The 23,037-nt window shown below is 46.2% G+C and overlaps 1 protein-coding gene across 3 annotated transcripts in view; it reads right to left on the bottom strand.

Annotated features, from left to right (window-relative positions):
- Nucleotides 1-381: 381 nt before the first annotated feature.
- The window catches only part of LOC135370404 (TWiK family of potassium channels protein 7-like), a 496,472-nt gene continuing 473,816 nt past the window's right edge, over nt 382-23,037 (bottom strand). For 2 of the 3 annotated variants that reach the window (XM_064604147.1, XM_064604146.1), the window contains exon 4: nt 382-657. The gene's annotated coding sequence lies outside the window, so the exon portion shown is untranslated. Of the gene's footprint in view, nt 658-833; nt 1,896-23,037 lie in introns of those variants that run through there. The other variant, XR_010415331.1, reaches the window with a different exon arrangement.

A 23,037-nucleotide genomic window follows, 5' to 3' on the forward strand; every position in this document is an offset into this window, starting at 1 on the left:
CTAAACAGATAAAATAAGACTCCGGCACTGAAAACAGACAGAGAGTGAGAGAGAGAACAACAATAAGACTTTCGTTTCAAAACCTCTTTTGGAAACTTTACATGTTGCATTAAAGGCGCACTAAAGTGCAGAGATGCCTCTTCGCGAATTGAGAGATACCGGTACCTTGACAGTTATACTAAGGGAACTTTTTTTGTCCAAAAAAGGCGTACACCTCCTGTTTTCAACCAGTCAGGAAAGAGGACGATACCATTTTGAACATATCATTTTGCGGAAGTACAGATGGCGATGGGCACTTTGGAGGTACTCAGTAGATGTAGTATATATGTGAGGTGCACAGGTCCGCAGCGCCTCCCAGACGGACATCGGTGCAAGCATTGGCCGAGGTTAGGTTGTGGCTGTAATTCTCATACACTGTGTACCTAAGAAGAAACGAATGTCCCGGTGGTGTGCACTCCTGACGACGTCGTTATTTGCTGTTCCGCGGTAGACTTCCTTCCTACGATTCCAGCGGCAGTGGTCACGTCTCATGCGTATATGAGACGTTCCCTGAGCAACCGCGGGACGTATATGGGACGTTCCGCGGATGACCCTTGGCAGTGGTGACGACGACCTCTGAGTAGATGAGCAATTTTTTTCGGGACCTTGGATGCGTACCTGCGTGAAGAAATGGCTTGATAAGAAAAGGTGAAAGAAGAGAGAGAAAGGTTCATTACAAGACACCTGACAAAGTAGTCCAATAAGTAATATTCGTGAGCGTGTCACGTGTTTCACGCGTGTCACAAGTTCCGTTTTTATGCTGTGCGACGCCAATAAGCCGATAAAAAAATTACCACGTCAAAGCTAAAAACGTTTGGAGGTACTGTTTGGGACACGGTTGTCTTAAATCTCCAGCCCGTGGTCGAGCTGTCCCCTATCGGCGATGTCGCGCACGAAGGAACTATACCAATACTGTCTCCGAGGTAAGGCCACGCAGCGCCACCTGTTGGGAGAGTGTGCCGTCGCATACTCAGCGTCGTCTGTTAGCGAGAGCAGTAGAGCGTGTAGAGGAGGTGGAGTTCCTCTACATGAGCCCCGACCGGCGATGATGGTATGCCACGGAGAGGCGATGACGGTGGCCTATCTCCATGGCCGCGCCGGTGGAACTGAAGCCGGTGCTCCACGCGCGTGGCCATCGTTGTCGTCGTTGTCGTCGTCCGCTACAGGGGTCCCCCGGCCGTCAGATGCGTTGCGGACGCATCGCAAGAACAGGGAACAGCGGGAACAGGGGCACGGCACACGTTGGCGGCGTTTCAGAGGCGATGAAGACGGGAACAGCATCCGTGTGTAGGTAGTCATCCCTGTGGTAGGTGTGGACGGGAACAGCGATCCGTCGCAGAGAGAGTGAGGCGCTCGGTGTCGTGGTCCTGGGGTGCCGCGACCGGCACGGGAGCCGAAGCTCCATAGTCCCAGGTGGAGTGAGTGAGGTGCCGAGACGGGCTTAAGTGTGCCGAGGCGTCGGCTGCCGCGACTGCCGCAACCGGCAGGTGAGCGCAAGGCTCGAGTGTCGCGGCCGGCAGTGAGAAGCGTGAGAAGACTTGAGCGAAGAGAGAAGCGTAGGTGAGAGAGAGCGAAGAGTGCGGTAGGAGAGAAGGTGGGCCGTGTGTGCCGGAGGTAGTGCTGCTCGATGGCGTGGTCAGAAATTTGGGATGGTGAAGGGCCGAATTGCTCCGGACGTGATGTTCTTTGTCCGGGTCACCAAATGTAGAGGAGGTGGAGTTCCTCTACATGAGCCCCGACCGGCGATGATGGTATGCCACGGAGAGGCGATGACGGTGGCCTATCTCCATGGCCGCGCCGGTGGAACTGAAGCCGGTGCTCCACGCGCGTGGCCATCGTTGTCGTCGTTGTCGTCGTCCGCTACAGAGCGCGGCCTCCCCTACTGGAGGGTGTTGGTATAGTTCCTTCGTGCGCGACATCGCCGTTAAGGGATTGCTCCGCTACGAGCTGAAAATTTTAGACAGCCGTATCCCAAACAAAACAAGTTCCACTGTAGAACACACTCAATGTTCTTTTTAATTCCGTGCTATCGCCGCGAAGCAACTCCGGCTATGAGCGGCATACAGACGTGTACAGGTGGAGAGGGGGCAGGAGGAGGGAGTGGCGGACAGGGGGGTTAGTATGCGCCCTGGGCCTACCCCACTCGATATACAATTCAACCAATGAAATGACACTTGGCATTGCTTGAAAACCCGTTTTCTTCATCAAACAGCCTATCAGGAGCCACGATGGAAAATACGTTCCAATGGTGCCTTGACAATGAGAAATTTAGGGAACCTCCGAATAGTATGAGGTGCGCCCTCGCATAAAGCACACCGATAAGTCTTGGCCGAATAGTCCGGGGGGATGTCAACGCATGCGCACGTCGCGAAGTTCGTCGCGATGCTGACTTCGAGACGCGCGCTACACGCTTTCTGCTACGGGCGCTTGGTGTCGCGCCCGTCGGCGGACAATTTCAAAGCAGACGACATACTCTTCTACGTGTCGTCTGCAAACTGAAAGTGAGTGATATATCATGGAAGAATTTTACGTCGGGCTGCTACAAATGCAAGTTTGAAAATTGTCGTAGTACACACTTGTCACGAAGTTCTAGCTAGTGCTGCACACGGGTGAAACTAGCGGAACTAGTTTCTAAACTAACTAACTAAACTAGCGCAACTAGTGCTCTAAGGGTGCGCGTTCAGCTACTTCTCGGTGAAGGCGCACGCACATGGCACACCCTAGATCGCATATGACTTGTTGCACAATATGCCGCCGCTGAAAAAAAAAGTCGATAGAACGGGCTTTCATTGCTTCTTTAATAACTTCGCAGTATTGATACCCGTCTTTCATTGCGTGCTAATTCATTGTCGACTTCATTTCGACCCCTCACTCGCAGGCCAATAAGCCGAATTATGCACCCTAATGGGAGTCATTAGTCCAGGTGTAGTCATTAGTGTAGGCACGAGTGTCGGTAAGATTCGTTTGCGACCATCAGTTGTGGCGTGGTACGTCCTAAGCACCTCCTAACGTACGTCCTAAGTACGTCCTAAGTACGTCCTAAGGACGTACTAGGTACGTCCTAAGCACTGGCTTTTAGCACGATGTGCTAAAAGCCACACACGTGTAAGAAACCCTCGCTTTATCTAACCTCTATAGGACGTCGGCGACCTTGTAATCGGGTCGTTCTAAATGGTGGATCCCGTACCATTTTTCCTTCACTTTGCTCTTCGGCTCTTTGTTCTCGCGTGGCAGCCCAAAAACCATATCACAATTCCTGCTTTATTCCAGTATGACGCGTTCGTGAGTGAGATATCAGTATACAGCCGCGTGAAGGGGGTCTTTTGTATCGCCACACCGGAGTAGAAGATTAAACACGGTGGTTAGGGGACGGTAGCGTGGGCTGAAAGAGAAACCGCTCTCGTGATTAACATGTGACAATATATCAGTGTCAGCAACGGCATGCCCCGTACGACGTGGGACACCGACAATGTTCAGCGCGGAGCTATGCACCTCTATACGTAGCACACTCCGCAGGCGAATTGTACTAGCAGAGCTGTGTGAGTGTTTCCGGGCTCCGCGGGAAAATGCAAAGAAAAATTGTTCCTTTGGCAGAACCAGGTCAGGCGTGAAATGTTCCATTGGGGGAGGAAAAGCAAAACATTTGCTCCCAGAGAAAAGGCTTTTTGGATCCATCAATTTATGTGGGTTTGCGCGCGTGGATTAAAAGGAGCAAAACGGGACATAGAATAGGTATGCCAGGGGCAAATGAGGGTCGTAAACAAATGAGGGCTGTTGTCTTCTACTAGTTCGTCCGTGTCTGCGGCGGCTTTTCTAGCATAGAGGGCCGTAAAGTTGGAAAGTGTTTCAGGGTTTCTGTTTTCGGTATTACCAACATTAGTGCTGCGCTAATACATGAACACTACTGCCTATAGTCACTTAAAGGAGCCCTGAAGGGGTCCAAAACAAAATATGTCAGAAGGAGTGCATACTAGAATTACAAGCCCTGGGATACATATTCGCACAAAAAGTACGACTGCACCGCGCAATCCTGGTGCGCCAGATAGATTTCAATTTCGCGGGTCAAAAAAGCTCCTTCCATTGGTTACCAATCTGCGACGTCACGTCATCCGCCCAATAGTGTGGCGCGCGCCTTCTTTCTTTCTTTTTACGGCTATATTTGGCGCCCCGGAGCCTCTGGTGTGTCTTCCTGTGTTTTTGTCCCTGTTTTGACTGCTCCTTGTTCTCCGAGTCATGTACCAACAAGCCCATCAAGCTACTCTAGTCTATATTTGGCGCCGCCCGTCCCGCGTCTGAAGCAGAGTTGACCTGTGGCCTTGCTCCCGCGCCGTAGCAGACGATTCTCGGAAGCCAATAAAATTGCTCCCATGACCTGACTTCAAAAGTCAGAAGGAGCGGAGAGAGGTCACAGCCGCTGCGCGAGCTCTTCTAAACTAATTTCCTCGGGATGTTCGAATCGCACGGTAAAAAATGTATGCCCGAAGCCTCTCCCATGCTGCCTTAAAAAGTACCTCACCAGATAACACGCCGAGGCCCAACCATTGTACAGAATGATACCGTTATCACTCTCGATTTGTGGAAAGCGCGGAACCTACGCCTTTTTGTGACAATTAACATCACTGATTACGTGTCAGAAAAGGTGTACAGAACTAGAATTTCACCGCATAACACGTTCAACTCCGACCGCGCTATTAAAATGGAACGTTAACACATAACTAGCTCGTAGAACAACTATACCATTAGGAAGGGAGTTGCCTCAGGACAGAAGCCGCCGATATTTCGAACAGAGACTGTTCTTCTTCTGGGCACCGTCCTCATCATTGGCATGGTATTTAAAGGGTTAGGTGTGACGTGTTTAAAGGTTCATGCGAATTGTGGGTCAACAGCCCGGAGGGAAGAAAGGTTCCGTACGGGCTTCTACGGCCGGAGTGAATGGCTGCTTTGTTAGAGTGTGGAGGGGATTATGTGAACGTTGTGATCTAGGCTACAGACCGGTTACAGAGAAATGGAAGGTTCAATTACTATACTCACTACACTATTACTCACTATACCATTAGGAACGATATCGTTATCTTCTGATTTATAGAGCATGGTGGGTATCCACCGTTTTTTTTTTTTTTTTTTACTTTTTGCATTACTTGTCAGAGAAAGGCGTACCCCTCCTGTTTTCATTACGTAGTACGCACGCAGGAGGATGTCATTCCGAATGACAGATAGCTCCGGGAGCCGTCATGTGGCGGAGTTACGTTTTGACGTTTTAACATAATGATACTGTTATGACACCTGGTTTCCCTTCCTCCCTCCCCTTTTTCTTCTTTCTTTCTGCCAACAAATCCCCCCCCAGGTTTCACGAGAGAGAGCTGGTCGCGCGCCTTTCTGTGAACATTGATGTACGACCGTTTACAATTCCTAAAAGCAGCCATGTCAGATTAGTGTCAGGAGGCCTCCGATTTGGCAACGTATCAAGACAGAAAACCACATCGCTTGAAATCACAGATGTCGAGGAATGCGTTATGCGGTGAAGCACGGCTCTCCGGGCGTAACATATACGGCTGGCACATCTATATACGGCCGCGGGAGATTTCGGAGCCTTAGGGCTCGGTCTGAAACGGTATTAGCCTCTTTTTTTTTTTCTCATTTCGGGAGACATTAGCCTTATCAGGCAAAGTACCCCGATCGAACTTTCACTTCTGGGGAAACGCGCTGCTGCTGCTGATATGCTCTTCCATAATTAATCGACCGCCACCATTAGCTAGCCGTCACGCGCCCGATCAGGCAGAGTAGAGGGCGCTTCACAATCGGACCCTGACATCTCCGCGATACACAGTGGCAGCTGCGCAGACAGAGTCGCTTCAACTGGTCGGGAGACGCAGAACCCTGCCAACGGTTTTTGAAAGGCCGCGCGCTCTTTGCGCTCGTAACCCACGCAAGGACAAACTAAATAAAAAAATAAATAAACAAATAATTAAATAAATTATAGGTGGACCTCCTAACCCAGGTCCCCCAAACTCACCTCGGAAAAGCGTGCAACGAAGAAGGCCGCCACTAGATACCCCACTGTTGCCGTTCCGGATCACTTCAGCGCGCTAAGTTTAGCGGCAAAATGTTTTTGTTGTTTCTGCGAATGAATCTAGTCTTTATATGTCCAAATAAAACTCGTATAAAAACTTTTGTGTCGTGTGTCACTTTTTAATTTCCGTTTTTAAAGGTGTTGATCGACCGGAAGGATCTAGTGCACGGCTGCGTGCATCACATTGCGTACCTGTCGTACCAGGCGCCGCAGGCGCAGTCGTCCATTTCTCCTTTGGTGACTTGGCCTGGCTTGGATTGTGCTTCAACTGGATCTTTAGCGCGCTACAATCAAACGCAAGCCAACGTCTGGTAACAATGGGGTATCTAAGGGCGGCCTCCAGCATTGCACGCATCGGGATAGGAACAAATACATGGGAAAATGGCGACCTTGGGGGACCTGTCCTAACCAGAGACTGAAACTGGAACGAATATCGGTTCGGTTGCGGTTCAGTGTCAGAACTCTGAAAGCGGTTACGGTTACGGGATTCGCGCTTTTAATATTTACGGTTACCGGTAACCAAACAGTTGAACCGGTATTTTTTTTTTCTCTCTAGGATATGTATCTGCAGGCTGCGTGGATGTCACAAAATGAGCTACAAAGAGCAAACGGGTAAAAATTAACATACGTATCTATCTGTTGCAGGAAATTGTATTCGAAAAGCCTAGCAGCACTGCACTGGAAGTATATATTAGCGAAAATGTCTTGAACTGTTACTTTGAGGAGGGGTGTAGTCAAGAGTACAACGCATCATGTCAATGCAAGAAAACATACTAACGTACAGAATTAACGTAATACACGTCACAACAGGCTGCCATAGGGAAGCACACACATATCGTTCCCCATATACGGCTGGTTAAAACGGACGATCATAAGATCGTCCCAAGCGCATAAGATCGTAATCTGAATAAAAAACACATGACAAAGATATATACTTTAACAGAAGCACGATACAAATATCGCATCCAAAGTTGTTCTCGTTAACGCGTGAACCGATTCGTACGAACCGGTAACCGAAATCGCATTTTTCGGTTCAGGTTACGGTAAAACGACGATAAAACCTGAGAGGCAAACCTGAGAGGGCAAACCGGTCGTTTTACAATGTACCTGCTCGTCTGCAGCCTCGCACTTCTACCAGGTTACGGTTTCGGTTAATTGCCGAAGGTGAATTGCGTTTACATTCCGGTTACGGTTCTTGAAAAAAATTTGGGTTCCAAGCGGTTTTCGGTTCCGTTCCGGTTTCTGTCCCTGCATAACCGAACACAAACCACACCCTCGATACCTCATACAACTTTCGCGTTCATTTCACGTGAGTCATGATTTCGTAACTGACGACATTAGCAAACCGAAACCGAAATGATGTGTGGATAAAGCCCCTATACGTCGTAAAAGTAGCGCGAACCTTTAGGATCGCCGCTTTCCTCCTCTCTCACGCAATCTACGGCGTATCACCTTTTTCATAAGGCTTTCGCTGTCACGTGGTGCGGAGCCTCTTTCCTATAGCCGCCATCTCGGCTGCAGAAAGCAAGAAAACGTGAAGGGAGTGCCAATTGCAAACTATACAACTGCGCTTGTTTCTGAGTCTCCCTGTCAATGTTTTGTGCAAAAAATTAGTTGCCATACCCGATATGGTGAAGGCTAGCACTTTTTGCGTCGCCTTCCATTGCAAGGGCATTTATAAGGGAACGCCGCCATCTCAGCTTTGCGAACGAAAGGCTTTGCAGTCCTTTCGATTTTGCCAAGCACACACCTTTATTGCTTTTATCTTAACTTACCCATTCTGTCGCCGTGCAAAGCTTTTATCGTCATCGCGTAGCCACATTTTGCGCCCGGCTGCGCCGCTGCAGTGATTTTTTGTTTGTGTTCAGGGCCATTTCGCGGATGGGTCAGGCTTATGCGATCAATGAACATTGCATGCATTGTTGAGAACGTATAACTGTGCAGAGTATTCGACCGTACAGTATACCGTTCTCCTGTTTGTAAATCACTGTTCTCACAGAACAGTGAAATTCCTGTGGACGTGTGATGCCTTTTGACAGTTACTTTTTTGTCCCCAGCAATTTCACTTTATTGAACCAAGTCGAACCAACTCTTTTAAACGAAGCAAGGGCGCTGTTTGAATTGAGCGGCTTTTCAATACGAACATGGCAGGCCGTATAAAATTTCAAGATTGTTTGAATTAATCCAGTATGACTTATCGGAGCTTCAATAAATGGCAAACTAATTACCTACTTAAGCAATGCACTACGACAGCTACTCCTACATCTATTCTTATGCCATCGATATGTCTCTACTATGGGAAAGGGACGTTTTTTCTTTTTTCTTTCTTTACGGTATATGCTTTCTGAAACGACAAACAATTGGGAAGCAAAATGGAAATACCAAACGCGTATAAGGGCGTAATTGCAATCAGATTCTTCAATGATTCGTTCGTAAAAATTGATAAATAATAATCCGTCCAGCGGTCATCATCGACAACGCGTATGATGCCTCACTCCAATGTATCTACTTCGAACCCGGCCGAGGACGCCAGCAACTTGGTGGCAGGGTACAAGATGCTTAGGCACGCCGTCTTCCGCGAGGGACGTTAAATACGGGGTGCCGTGTGTTGAGCTTTCATCGCACGTTAAAGAACCCTCAGGTGGGCAAAAGCAATCCACAGACCGACCGCTGTGGCGTAGCTCATGATCTCAGTTGTCTTGCGACGTAAACACCCAATTATTATTAAATCCAATGTATCTACTCATTGCCACAAACACGTGGGCGCTCTATTTAATATGTTTGTTTAATTACTGTTCCCTTGACACGTCAGTTTTCATCGCGGGACTAAATTTCTCGAGGACATTCGACGAAGACATATCCAGAACGCGCAAACAAAACAAACTGTAATGTTCTGCTATAACACGGCTGTCGTCTGCTACGGTGCAGCCATCCAGGCGGCGCCCCTGTCAAGGCGATGTGAAGATGTGAGTGTATGAGGGAAGGAGGAACGACACAAACATGTAAGCCTCAACGCCCAGAAATCAACGAATCAGCGCCTCTTTTCCCTGAGTTGTTGCATTCGTTGGAAGGAGGAGTTGCCGCTACTTTTAATATTCAGGGGCTTTAGGTGAAGAGAAACCAAAGTTCCCTACTCCCGCTATTCGTCAGAAGAAGGAGGAGGGGGAGGAGGACACCATGACGTCACCTGCGTCCTGGCCGTGGCGTCGTCTGCTTGGAGTTCTGCCAGCCGCCGGCTCTAAAGCGAAACGCACCGCCTCGAAAATATTGTCGCCACCGGCGTGCCAGCTCGGAAGACCTCTCATTGGCTGCGCATTATATGTATAAATATTTGGATGCTTATTGGTCTAAAAAACTGGCGTCAGTTTCCTTCGCGCTGATTGGGCGAGAGTCATTTGAGTGAGGAGCGAGCATCCGAACGCGCGAACCGCTCAACGGAAGCAGTCGAACGGAGGAGAAAGAAGAACGACAGAGGAGACATCGCGTGTGTCCGGCCATGCGTGTTCTCTTGGACTGCAACCGTTGTGCACGCAGACGCTACGGGGTAGTTTGAGGGCTTTGAATGCTTTAGATTTAGATTGTGGCGAACTGCTAATGTGAGAACAGAATGGCACATCCACCCCATCATCACAACAGCGGGAAGACGAACATGACATGGAATCCGCCTGCACCTCCAAAGGACGCAGAAATCGTCAGAGAGGAAGTCTGCACTCTTACTCGTACTGCAGGTGAACGGTAAGACAAGTTTGATTACTTTTTTGTGACTGAAGGAAGTAATGCAGGTTTATCACGTTAAGTGTATTACGTACAGCATTTACGAGTCACTCGGTACGTTAGCGGCGTTTCATTGTGCAGTGCATTGCCGTAACTTGTATGATATGTATGATATTGTATGATTTTGTATGTAATTGTATGATAACTTGTTCTGATATGCCGTTAATCAAAATATGTGTGGTTATGCTAGTTGCCCCTCATGCGCGTCTCAGCCGTTCATTCACTGTGATCTACAAACATTCGTGACAAATGCCTTGGTGTTCAAATACGAAATCAAGATAGATTGCCTATCATAGCAGTGATTTTCGTGCAGAGTTACTGATCATCAATGTATTTTTTGTTTTGTTTTAGTTCTCCCGCAACCATCGGCAACAACGACGCACATAGCTCAGCATTGGCTTTTGAACGGCCCTTGATGTCGAAGTACCTAAAGCTCCAGTGAAGCCTGTTACAAGACGTAAAAAGATATGTACTGTAGCTTTTTCGAGGCAGTTCCCGAGGACAAATAAAGTTGATTTGTCATACACCATTGCTTTTTGATTGTCTGCTTCGGGACAGCATGATCGTTGCTCTACAGCAAGACAACAAGCGCCGAAGACAAACGGACGAGTCTGGGGGGGTAGGGGGGACGAGAGGAGAGACAAAAAACCCGAGGAGAGAAGGGGAAGGAGGTTGGGAAAGGAGGTCGGTCTGCGCATGCGCACTGGGCCCCAGCTTTTTTCCCGCGCAGCAGCTCGGAGACGCTGTGAGTGGCTCCTCGAGATCACGTGGTTTGGGCGCCCGCCATTTTCCCTGGACCATTGCGTAAACGGCAGCTTCCGGCGGATGGTTCTGCGTTCTCCCCTTGCGTTTTGAGCGACATTTGAGCGACAGCTCTGATTAGTGGTGTTGTTTGTGGTTCTGTTAAAGCAGACCTCTTCGTCATTTGTTTGTCATTCAGAAGTTGTGTTGACAAACATAAAATCTTACGCGCTTGAACCATAATTGGATGACATACACATCGCACGACACGTATTGCGTACGTCCCTTATGAGTTATGAACTGTATTATTGTAATCATTTACGGTACCAAGAGTAGCACGTTGTTTGGTTCCACGTCTGTTTGCTAAATCGCTGAACGCACGCAGTTTTTCTTGCCTTGCAGCTTGTTACAGTACGAGCGAAATGAACGTGCACCAGACAATAGAGACCGCAACAAATTATTGCACGAGGAATGTCGCAAACGGCGAAAGTGCGTCGAAGAAAGAGTTCATCCTTTCTTCGACCTGGCACTGCATCACTCTTTCGGAGTGCGCCTCCCCTATTTCCCTCTCCTCCAATTCTCTCAAGCTCGCGCTAGCGCCTTGCAGCGTCCGTGCGTAGCTCGGAATGCCAAGGAGTAAAGCGAACACCTTTCTTCTGCGCTCCGTTTGCGCTTTGTAGCTCATTTTGCGATATCCACGCAGCGAGCAAATCAAATACATCCTAAAGAAAAGAAAAGAAGAAGAAGAAAGAAAACCGGTTGAACTGTTTCGTTACCGGTAACCGCAAACATTAAAACGGCGAATCCCGTAACCGTTACCGAAACCGCTTTCAGAGTTCTGACAGTGAACCGTAACCGTAACGGAACCGATATTCGTTGCGGTTTCAGTCCCTGAATAGCAGGAGCCCGCCGCGAGCTGTTGAGCTAGCCTTCTTCGGGAGCCGCAGCTGTCTTCAACTTAAATGTCGTGTTTCGTAGAGGCGCAAGCAGTTTTCTTGGCGCTGATGTACCTTGCCACTAATATTTTTTATATGATTTTTATGTTATATTTTTATATTGTTTTTTATATTATGAATGGCCCGCGAAATGTTTCCGGCGCAACGTTATAGAACCCCAGGTGGTTGAAATTATCCGTACTGCCACACTGCGGCACGGGCAGCATGTTACAGTACAAAACACGCTGACTCAGCTTACGTGAAAATTGATAAATTCTTGTTTTTTACTTTTAATACGTCACTTATCAGCCGCTCCCAGATTGTGGCCAATCAAAAATCTTTACATCCTATAGGGCGAAATCTGTTTTCAGGTTTCAAGACCGAATGCTACAGTCCGCCTTTTCCTTTGGGCTCACATATATATATATATATATATATATATATATATATATATATTTTTTTTTTTTTTCTCTATCAAAATTGCTTGGTCCCTGGCAAAACCCAGCCCTCTGCATTCAAAGCTCTTCTGACCACATTTTCAACACCATAGGACTTGGACTCCTGATTGTGAAGGGGCTCTTTGAATCCGAGACTAACCTGTCCGGGCTACTTTCTCGCTTCACGTGACCCCGACACTGGCGAGCACGTTATGGGCCGTTGTTGGGTGAAAAAAAAAAAAAAAACCTCCGCGTCGTCAACAAAACCGGAGGCGAACTTCCTTCGTGAAATGGCGAGATATTTGGAATGCGTGGAGACGAAGAACGCCTTCGCAGCGAGTCACGTAATCAGCGGTAAATTTGGGGAGAGCGGCGAAGGTAAGGAACGCGGGCCTTCTTAATGCGCATTAATGCCTTGCGGAGAAGCTCACGGGAGGAAGACGAGGCGGAGAACGTGCAGTCACGCTATACGGAAATTAACCCTGATGTAGACGGATGGAAAGTGTGCCGAGCGCGGAGGAAGCGAGAGGGCAGCTCGTCCGTCAAACTAGACACGATGAATGAAGAGCAGCACGGCGTCATAATGAGGGAATAACGAGATACATGACGGGATGACGGATTCGTATAGTTTGTACTTGTAAAGTATAGACGCTACGCTCCTGTTACTCAAAGTTACTAAAATAATTAACGAAGTTATAGCTGCGCAGTTAGTCTGCAAAAATAGTAACTGATTTATAGTCACAGTCTCAGGAGCACTGCGCCGTCTATTCACGTACCTTGGGTGGCCTTGATCACGTGTTCTATCGGTAATCAGGGAACCGCATCCGTTGTGTGTATACCGACCCTCCCTTCCAGGGGATAGTGGACCATCCCAGTCTCGTTTCCAGCTGTCTATATCAGCGCCCGATGACACGCGCTGCGCTGTTTAAGGCAAGTCTGCGCGCCACTGTACACTTAAGCTGTTTGAAATGCAGCTAGTTACAGCCACAGTTACCACGTTCAAGTAACATAGTTACTCTATAGTTACCTTTTAAGCGCAAAAAAGCTAAATAAGTGTTGCTAAAAGAAATTTTTTTAGAACTTGAACTGTCCTATACAGCATATGTAGTTATACCGTGTTATAAACGGAAGATTTCCGATGGGTCCTAACGGCATGATGATGATGATGATGGTGGTGAAAGGGCTCGCCGTTCTCGGGCCAAGTGGCCCACCTCTGTGGGCAGCTTCTTCCCTTCAGACGAAGGGAGCTTCTTGTCCTTGATCATTTACTCTTTTACTCTTATCTTTTTATATTCTTATCCTATACCCTTACTCTTTGATATTCTAGATATTCTAGAATATTATACAGGTATATGTATTACATTCTGGAACATTTTTATTCTTTTGTATTCTTATGTTTTTCTTTGGTGCGTCTATGTGTATAAGATGTAGTTCGAATGGTTGAATACTATAACGTGAAGTTTGGCGTTTTGACATGCGCATGGGTATGGACGCACGATAGCGCCGGGCAACATGCCGCCATGTCGCATGATCGCTCGACAATAAAACGGCACCCACGAACCACCCGATGGGTCGCACCCAACGGAGTAGTTCCGAACGATTAATAATGTTTCCCTATAATAACTATTATATTCTCGCGCGTCTATAGTTGCCATTAAGTTCGAGTTAAAAGAGGATAAATGAATTCTTACTCACATATCTGCCATTGAGTATCTCTCATCTGGAGATGCTGCCGATTCAAATGGAGCGATCCTATATAGACCAATCGCCATGATCGTAGCATGGCTATTGCCTTATCATGTTCCGATCACGCATTGACAATTACATCATCGACGTTGGAAGACGCAAATAAGGCACCAATCGAAGATATTCTTCGTGGGATTTTTTTCAGTAGGAATAATCTGCTTAAATTTGTTTTACGTGAATTTTCATCTTCCCCATGGTTCATGTGATTGACAGTTAAAACTTTTCATGTAACGTTTATCCCTTACGGGTGGAGGGGTATATAGAGTTAAATTAATGAACTAAATGCACTTTATTGATTGTTGTTTATTAATTCCGAAAATAAGGCGAGTGATGTGAATTAAAAGTTGCCAAAGTAAATTCAACGCCCAAAAGTTCCCGGGATTCTTTAATGGAGGAATCCCCCTCAATTTTTTTTTCTTCCTCGTTTTTTTTTCTATGTCTTCACCAGTGATGGCCAGTAGTTAACTACATGTACTTAAACTACTAGTTAAACTACCTGATAGTAGTTAAAAAGTAGTTATCAACTACTTGCAGAAATGTAGTGGCAACTACTAGTTAAACTACTATTTTAAGTAGAACTACAGTAATTAGGTTACCGAAGGCGCAACTACTTCTGATTTTGCCGCAAACTTTACGGCACGATTGTGCTTCTGACTTTTACCTTGAGCTACTTGTTTGATGAGAACGGAGGTGCAGAGCAATTGTGTCGTGCATGTGTACTAAATCTTCCCTTTTAGTACTTGTCTAGTGAAGCCTCACTTGCTGTGAAATAATTCTGCAGCCAAAGTATATTATTGCTTGTGATTCATATTTAGGTGTCCAAGAACACTACAAGGGATTGGTGTTGGTGGACAACGTTAAGTAGTTATAGATGTAGTTAAACTACATTGCAGTTGTTAAAAAAGTAGTTTTAACTACTCCCCTGAGAAGTAGTTGAACTACTAGTTAAACTACTCAATCACAAAGTAGTTAGTAGTTATAGTTAAACCACTGTAGAGGTAGTTAGTGGCCATCTGGTCTTCCCACAGCAAAGTAACTGCATCGTCATGCGGTCCTCATGTGTGGACACGTACCTGCAGAGACCGCAACGAATATTGCAGGTACGTGTACCTCAAGACCCAGCAGGGATATGCGTGCGATAGCGTCTGCTACCGTCGTCAGAATGCATAACGGCAAACTACACGTGTAGGAAAACTTGTCGTCGGATGGCCCTTACGCGCAGAGAGCCACTCCGCTGCCCTAAAAGGATTTTTATAGCTGAAGACGGTGGCGCATAGAAAGTGCCTGCATTTTTGCACTGCCCGTATATGTAAGGCTATACAGGCTTGCGTCTTTCTGTTCGGATTTGGACTCGGCTCCTAAAGAGTAGGAGCTCAACGTATCCATATTTTTTCTTGCTATATGGGCTACCTTACCTTACTTTACCTTAAGGCTGTCAGCGGCAGCCTCGAGAGAGCGCAGCCGAAGAAAGTTGGGACGAGAAACGTACATTCTTGAAAATGAACTTCACCACATACACTCTTAAAAATGAACTTCACCGCATAGCATGCTCCTAGCCAACCATCATCTCGAACGATATCGCTATCTGCCCTGAATTGTTGAAAACGGGAGGCGTACGCCTTTTTGTGACACTTATGCTGTTCATAATTGTCACAAAAAAGGCGTACGCCTCCTGTTTTCAGCAAATCGGGGCAGATAACGATATCATTCGAGATTATGGTTGGCTAAGAGCATGCTATGCGGTGAAGTTCATTTCTAAGAGTGTAGCACGATCCTAGCCAACTATTATCCCGATTGACATCGCTCTCTCCCCTGATTCGCTGAAAACGGGAGGCGTACGCCTTTTTCTGACACTTATGCAGAAATGTTAAATGTCACAATAAGGCGTACGCCCGGCGCTTTCCACAATTCAAAAGTGGCAGAAGCATCACTCTGTACAATGGTTGTCTTTCAGCGTGCCATGTGGTGAAGTTCGTATTTAAGAGTGTAGTGTGTTGCTTTTATACCCTACACTCTTCAAAATGAATTTCACAACATAGCACGCTCCCGGCCAACCATCATCCCCAGTGACGTCGCTCTCTGCCCTGATTTGTTGAAAACGCGAGGCGTACGCCTTTTTTGTGACACTCATGCTACAAATGTTAATTGTTACAAAAAGGCGTACGCCCCACGCTTTCCACAATCCAAGAGTGATAGAGGTATCACCCTGTACAATGGTTGGCCTTCAGCGTGCTATGTAGTGAAGCCTTGTTGTAAGAGTGACAGTCAGACACTTGAGAACAGAACTGTCAGACAGTGACACTTTAGAAATGATAGTGGTGGTGGTGGTGATGGTGGTGATGGTGGAAGGGCTTGCAATGAAGGGCTTTAGAAATGAACTTCACCGTATAGCACGCTCCTAGCCAACCATCATCTCGAATGACATCGTTCACTGCCCTGATTTGTTGAAAACGGGAGGCGTACGCCTTCTTCTTCTTTCTTTTTTTCTTTTTTGTTGTGGCAATTATGCATAATTGCCACGAAGAAAAAAAGGCGCACGCCTCCTGTTTTCAACAAATCAGGGCAGAGAACGATGTCATTCGAAATTATCGTTGGACTACAGGTGAAGTAATGGCCGTTCCGCTAACGGCCTTAAGTTTGCCGTCTGACTAGGGTATTACTTACAGTTGGATTTTCTAGGTGCTTTCACCAAAGTTGCTCACAATATCAAGTTATTTCCCAGGAAAACTAATTCGTTATTGTATACCTACACTCTTAAAAATGAACTTCACCGCATAGCACGCTCATAGCCAACCACCATCTCGAATGATATCGTTATCTGCCCTGATTTGTTGAAAACAGCAGGCGTACGCCTTTTTTGTGACACTTATGCTGTTCATAATTGCGACAAAAAAGGCGGACGCCTCCCGTTTTCAACAAATCCGGACAGATAACGATATCATTCGAGATGATGGTTGGCTAGGAGCGTGCTATGCGGTTAAGTTCATTTTTAAGAGTGTAGTCACTGAAAAAGCATTTAAGCCACAATTACAAGTTTATTGTTACATGTTAGGTACGCACTGTATAACACAAAAGGGAATTGAAATTAATTCAATTCTCTTCCTTTTTCTTTCTCTTTTGTTCTGTGTGAGTGGTGTAGCCATTCCAACTTAGTCGTGATTAGCATCCACGTTTTTTTCTTCTATCTGTCATCATCATCATCATCAATTCCAATTGTCACGAAAAAGCATACGCCTCATATTTTCAACAAATCAGGACATAGAACGGGTGAAGTATGGCTGCCATCGGAAAGGCGGGCTTTGAACCACGCATCCCTAGAAAACAGGTCCAGCGCCTCGACCAATTGGACCACGCCGGCATCTTCTTTACGACGACTTGCCTAGGAGCCTAAATTGACTGATGGGAATATCTCTCTCTCTCTCACTCTCATCACACTCTCTCCTACATTACTTCTCCTTCACATCATAGGTGGGGAAGTTACTTTTATTTTGTAGTGCACTACTGTTACTCACTACTTTTTCGAAAAGTAACGCGTTACGTTATTCGTTACTGTTGCGGTAGTAGGTAACGCGTTACTAACGCCGTTACTTCTGATAAGTAATGCCGTTACTTTTGCATTACTTCACCAGTTGTCCTATAATATGTACCATTTTTGGTTGAGTCACATAAGTGCATTCCGCAAATCAATACAAGCATGTTGGGCACAAACAAGAGTCACGCATGAACACAACTTACATGTACGATTTATTGCAACGCAGAAGTAGTTGATGTTCAAAATTTTCATCGGTGAGCTTCGCCCGTTGGGCTGAGAGGACGCCTAATGACCAGTGAGTGCTCCTTGTCAAGGTTGATAGAGACGGTGACCTTTTATCTCATACTGCACAAATCCAAACAGCCAATTCCTTGGTGCTTTGTTACTTGTTTAGAGGGTAGAGGCTATTTTTCTGCCGCTTTTGCCGCATTCGTCCGCAAAATACCAAAGGGAGTGAAAAACAGAGGTGGTAAACAAAGGTGACACCTCAACCAGGGTAGGTCAACAACCCTTCTTTTGCGTTCTTCGTGGGTGTCGATGTGACCTTCTTGTCATTGTTGAAGATGAATAGAAAAAATCGGGGATTTTCCCGAATTCTGCAGGCACGGTCCTCGCTCAAGCTTTCAAGTTCCCGAACACGCAGTAACGCATAACGCCGTTACGCGTTAGTTGTTAAAAATGTAATGACGTTACGTTACTCATTACTTTTCTCCCAAATGTAATGCGTTACCATATCTCACTATTCGAATGTAACGCGTTACCGGTAACGCACTACTTTGTAACGCGTTACTCCCCACCTATGCTTCACATACATACACACATACGACACAAGTACGAGACAGCGCCATCTGGTGAACATGATGGAAAGTAATTGTTCTGAGGCCGGTACACAGAAGACAAAGACAAAGACGACACAAGCCACGAATTGCTGGAAGTTGCTGAAAGTAAATGTCGGCTGCTTGGAAGCGTGCTGTGGGTTGAAGCTTTATTTACCCAGGACTGATGCAATGACATACCCCAAACCATCGTCGCCAAATATAAAGTTGTTGTTGTTTCCAACACCTTTCTATGTTCGGGTTCAAAATTTATAAATATAGGGGCAATAACCCAACATGTCACCCAGCGCATGCAGTCACGTAGGAGCGCTTCAACAGAGGGTGCTGTTTGTTCGCACGACAGACGCAATGGCAGGACGGGTTGTGAAAAGGGAGCGAGGCTAAATTAACGAGAAGCCGACGGCTGCGGCTGACAGGTGGAACCGCAGCCAAAATGAATCCCCGCAGCGAAATTAAGCAGCATCAATGGATGTCCCTCAAATGAGGGCCGCTGCAAAATGGAAGCAGAGATATAAAGTACAAGGAAACGTTCAGGGACTTGGACTGCAAAAGGTGCTTCGCAGCATTGCTATGTCGAACCGTTGGTATGATATGCTGTATCTGCTAAGCGTCTGCAGTGGAAGGCAAAAGCATATATATATATATATATATATATATATATGTAGTTGAAATAAATGGGAGACAGAAGACGAAAGTAGGGGAAGTAACAAAAAAACAGGTTTATTAAAACTTAAAAATCATAAAAGTTAGGGAGGATGTCTACGTTACGGCGGAAGCTCCGCCTTCTTCGGGACAAAAGAGTTAAATGTGGCCACGAGGCTGATAAGGGGTGTGAGAATGACGTAGCCGGTTGGGGGAAATTCCCGCCACCTGGCGGTTGTCAATTGGGGAAATTCATATATATAATAATTCATATATATAAAAGTAAAATAATAAGACGTGGACGACAGATTACAGGAAAGTTAACAAAAACTTGGTTATTTAGTGGGTAATCTAACATAAATATTATAATATACTATTCAACATTTAAAAGAAAGGTGGACGTTTCGACAGTGGCACTGTCTTCGTCAGGCGAAAGACGAAAAGACGAAAAAAAAAGTTCTTTTTTTCTTTTCGTCTTCGTCTGGACTTTTTTTTTTTGTCCTGACGAAGACAGCGCCACTGTCGAAACGTCCACCATTCTTTTAAACGTTACCCACTAAATAAACTAGTTTTTGTTAACTTTCCTGTAATCTGTCGTCCTCGTCGTATTATTTTACTTTTATTCCACTTCGCAGCTGTCTGATATATCAACCTTTCTAACCTATACGTTTAACCTACGTCTGCAAAAATTCGCCAGTTCTGAAGTTGAACTGGCTATCGTTTATGTGGCGGACGCATAGGAAATTTCACGTAACGTTTTCGCGTTGCGTCTTGGTGTGTATAGGGATAACTTAAATTTTATTAATGTAACTAATCTTAGTGCTAATTACTTATTCGATAGTTAATGAAACTAGCGAAATAAATCGAATGAATTACATTAAAAGTCATTAAGGCACCTGACACTTAAAGGAGTACAGAGGGCGTTCCAGAAAAATTTCAGATTAAGATGTCTTATGAAAGTGTGCGTGTCATTTTACCGAATAGCGCTAAAGGTTTTGATGTGTGCAATTTGTTTCCCAGAAAAAAACTCACATAAACATGGCTCCGCGCCTTCACCCTTAACTCGCCACTCCGGGTATTAAGAGGAGGAGAAGGTACGATGCCACGTCACCGATGACGTTATAAGGAGAACTCGTTCTGGTTCGCCGGTCAGTGGGGGTCAGCGCCTTGTTTCTTTGCCGCCGTTAACCAGTTTTGCCAGTTCTCCCGGAGAATTCGGGATAGAAGGAGCGGCCGAATCATTGCCGAGCCAGGAGAAAGGCTTTTTCAGAACCCCGAACAGCCGAGTAGCAGACAACATTTCTCTAGACCAATCAGCGAGCGTTCTCCTTATAGCGTCAGCGCGAGGTTCCAGGCAGATCGCAGGCTGGTACTGCTCTTCACCGCCGTTGCGCACGGTCGCTTTTGCGGCGTACTTTAAATTCAATTTCTGCGATAATTATGACTCTGTGGTGTGAATTACTTCGCATGGTGCATCTTACTGACCTACTTAACAGTTTTATAGGAAGAAAACGGGGTGTTAAAAATGGCTTCTGCGCTAATTTAAGAAGCGTTTCTGCGAGGCATTTCAGGAGCCATTGACGTCACAATCATGACGTCATACTCTTTCCCCAAGTATACGAGAGGCGCGTGGGATCTGTGTACCGCTCGTGTTTACCCTTCCAACGCCGTATACACACTCTCAATACAGAACAGAACAGAAACCCCACGATCATCCCGAATGACACTATTTTCTTCCGTCAGTTGTTAAAAAATGAAGGCGACCCCCATTTTGTGACACTGATAATTGTTACAAAAGGGCATACACCGCGTGCTCTTCTCAAATCAGAAGCGAGAACGGTATCATTCGGCGTCACGGTTGGCGCACAGCCTTTTGCCTTTACGCCCTCTTGTGACAATCATCAGTGTCACAAAAGGCGCATATTGTGCAGTAACTACAGCTTCTGGACCCTCAGATTGCAGTTACTCCCCATTTCGTCTCCGAACCCAGAAACTTACTCCCCCACGGTGCAATAAAGTCCCACACCTTCGCACTCCCTCCATGTATTCCCAAACGGACTAATACATCTAGTCCCCAAAAGACTAAAATCTAATAAAGAAGATAGAAAGCAAGCGAGCGGGTGGCAGATATCCATAACGAAAACCCGAGACTATAGTCGTGTTCAACTTAAGAAGAAAAAGAAATGTAAACCGTCGGCTCTCGAAATATTACTCCGCTGCAGAGAGGATGGCTTGGACACAAAGAAGTCACGCCCGCTCCTCCGCGAGGTAACGTAATTCATAATACTCACTCAGCTTCCATATTGGCTGTTAAGAATGGCCACATGACACTACGCTGCGTGGTGGCGCTACAGTAGTTCTCTTGGCGCGCTATTGGGTCTCCTTATCTCAAACGGGGTATGTAGATGACGGACTCCATTTCTTTTCCTTCTTAGGTTGAACACGATTATGGGAACATAAATAAAAAGGACGCACACAGACACTTGTGTGCGTCCCTTTTATGTACCGTATTCTCCGGTGTATAACGCGCGCTCGTGTATAATGCGCACCCCTAAAAACGGGCCGAATTTGAAACAAAAAAAAAAGTTCCATGTATAAAACACGCACCGGTGCACAGCGCGTATCGCAATGTTGCTACCGACTTCTGTGCTGCCACCAGTGTACACAATAAACCAAGGCGGTGTATCATATATGCATATACATTATTTGAAGCACATTTAGTCAAAGCCGTTAAACTCCGATGCAACAGAGTCGCTGTCACATAGTATACTTCAGCCGCCTCTGCGCTGTCGGTTTCGCGTCCCTTCTCAATCACGCCAGCCTTCTGAAATGAATTCGCGATTTTAAGCACATTAAGCAGCATCATTAACTTTTTATGAAGTCCGGTGCCCTTTAGCCGGTTTTGTCAACTGACCCTAAGAGATTTGGGAGAAAGTCACAACACACCTTGGCTAAGAGACTAGAATTTGTACGTCATCGACCTGAGAAAGAACTCTGCAGGAAAATAGTGCCGTGTATAACGCGCAGCGTTAGATAACGCGCAGGATCTCTTCAGAGCACTTTTTTTACTGTATAACGCGCGCGTTATACATCGGAAAATACGGTATTTTCTCCTACACTCTTAGAAATGAACTTCACCACATAGCACGCTCCTGGCCAACCATCATCCCGAATGACAACGTTCTCGCTCTAGATTTGTTGAAAACGGGAGGAGGAGCCTATTTTGTTCCATTATGCACGGCACAAAATAGGCTCCTCCTCCCGTTTTCAACAAATCTAGAGCGAGAACGTTGTCACTCGTGGTGATGGTTGGCTAGGAGCGTGCTATGTGGTGAAGTTCATTTTTAAGAGTGTTGTCTCGGGTTTTCGTTATGGATCACTCAAATCAGATTTCTGTCTTTCTGTTCTGTTTTTCCTTTTCTTTTTTTTGTCACAGTGTTTACGACTGCACTGAAAAACTAATCCACAGACTTCCCTTACACATAACACTCTGACCTTTCTACAGTTTGCGAGAAAAAAAAAAAAAAAAAGCTCAGAGAAAAGGGCAGGTGGCAGTACGCTTGACGCAATGAAGTCGCGCAGCATTAGGAAAGCCGGGCGCGTCTTTTCTCCCACAGCGACCGTTGCCGCAAACAGTCGTCGGGTGCATGAAACTCGCACTAATGACGAACCCATCTCAACATTGCTCTGTGCTGCTGCTGCCCGCAGGCCGGGTTTCCTTCTGCAAAATCGCGGTTTTATATCTCTTCTCCGGGGCACCATTCTCACGTTGGCGGCCCTGCCCGTGCCAAACAAAGCGTACTGTTGGGACGAGACCGGAGCGACCGGATTTCTTTTTCTCTCTTCTTTTTTTTTTACGGTTGCCTCCGAGCTTTTATGGCCCAACGCGTGAAGGAAGCTATTGCTGAAGTCGTCTGCTCAGAATGGGATATTACGCTGCTTAAAAGTGCAGGTTTATGTGGCGGCATGTATACTTGTCGTGCACATTCAGATGTGTGGGTCAGTGTAAAGTAGCAGAACGTAATCATCACAAAATTATATTATTATTATTATTATTATTTCATAAATTCTTCGGTCTACCAAACGATGTGCATGCGGTACATTCTGAAAACTGAACTTCGCCGCATAGCATGCTCTGCTCCAAACATTGCCACGAATGATAGGATTATCGCTTCTGATTTCGAGGAGAGAGAGGGGCGTACGCCTTTTTTGTGTCAATTATCATGTATCCAAATTCACACAAAAAGGCGTACGCCCCTCTCTCTCTCTCCGAATCAAAAGCGAT

The sequence above is a fragment of the Ornithodoros turicata genome, chromosome 10 (assembly GCF_037126465.1).
Source record: "Ornithodoros turicata isolate Travis chromosome 10, ASM3712646v1, whole genome shotgun sequence".
Classification (NCBI taxonomy): Eukaryota; Metazoa; Arthropoda; class Arachnida; order Ixodida; family Argasidae; genus Ornithodoros; species Ornithodoros turicata.